Source organism: Leptonychotes weddellii, chromosome 11 (genome assembly GCF_054177405.1).
Source record: "Leptonychotes weddellii isolate Sample4059 chromosome 11, ASM5417740v2, whole genome shotgun sequence".
Taxonomy (NCBI): domain Eukaryota; kingdom Metazoa; phylum Chordata; class Mammalia; order Carnivora; family Phocidae; genus Leptonychotes; species Leptonychotes weddellii.
In genome coordinates, this window is record NC_138379.1 from 29,565,200 (window position 1) to 29,566,774 (window position 1,575).

A 1,575-nucleotide genomic window follows, 5' to 3' on the forward strand; every position below is an offset into this window, starting at 1 on the left:
CAGTTTGTTTCCTGAGATTAAGAGTCTCTTATGGTTTATCTCCCTCTCTGGTTTCATCTTGTTTTATTTTTTCCTCCCTTCCCCTATGATCCTCTGTCTTGTTTCTCAAATTCCTCATATCAGTGAGATCATATGATACTTGTCTTTTACTTAGCATAATACCCTCTAGTTCCATCCACGTTGTTGCAAATGGCAAGATTTCATGTTTTATGATGGCTGCATAATATTCCATTGTATATATACACCACATCTTCTTTATCCATTCATCTGTTACAGATACATGAAAAAGTGTTCAACATCACTCAGCATCAGGGAGATACAAATCAAAACCTCATGAGATACCACCTCACACAGTCAGAACGGCTAAAATTAACAAGTCAGGAAACGACAGATGTTGGCGAGGATGCAGAGAAAGGGGAACCCTCCTACACTGTTGGTGGGAATGCAAGCTGGTGCAGCCACTCTGGAAAACTGTATGGAGGTTCCTCAAAAAGTTGAAAATAGAGCTACCCCATGACCCAGCAATTGCCCTACTGGGTATTTACCCGAAAGATACAAACGTAGTCATCTGTAGGGGCACATGAACCCCAATGTTTATAGCAGCAATGTCCACAATAACCTAACTATAATAACTGTTTTTTCCCCTATCTTATACATTATTCAGGTCAATCATAAATCTTAATAAATTTAGCTCTGAATTACTTTAGCTTTTTAAAAAAGCATTAAACATGCACCACTACACTTCTCAAAGAATAAGCTTTGTGATGATATTAGGCTTAAATTTAAATATCTGTATCCCAGACAGCTTGGGGGGTGTCAGATTGATCATCTGGGTATAAGGAGTTATGCCAGCTCTTCTGGTAATTCACTTTGTGACATGAGGCAAATTACTTTCACATTCTAGACCCTGGGTTTCCAAATGAATGTATGTGTCATGGACAAATGCTTATGTCCTATGCAACATTCTTTTGGGGGAACTAACACATCCTAATACTCAGTCACCATGACTTTGATGAGCCTGACACCTATTCCAGAATCCAGAGAGTGATAAAGGTAACCCAAAATTTGCCAATCTGAACTCCATTTCCATGGCAACATTCACATTTTCAGTGATTGACTATGACCCAAATGAGGCCAATAGAATCAATCCTAGAAGTTTTTCTGACATTTTGGGAAGACAAATCCTCTTCCTGCTGAGATTTTGAAGGGGGTAGAATTTTAGGTTAAGGCTGGTAAACGTTTTTGTCTGGCTGGGAATAAAGCCAACAGAGAGAAAAACAATTAAGAAATAATAATAAAAGTACAAGACTCTTTTTTGTAAATATTCTATGCCTAGTTGATATATTCCATTATATATTCATCGATCTTTTTCAAGCTTTTATACTGTAGCCAAACTATGTTTGCAATTAAAAAACAAGGGTAGTTCTGACATACTGATTGTTTTCACTTACAGTTATGTGTAAAACCAAAGTGAACAAGAAAGACATATGCCAAATCTTTATTTGTTTATCACACATGTAAATGACTTCTTTAATGAATTATATGTAATTTTTGAATACTGGAAGAAATTCATTC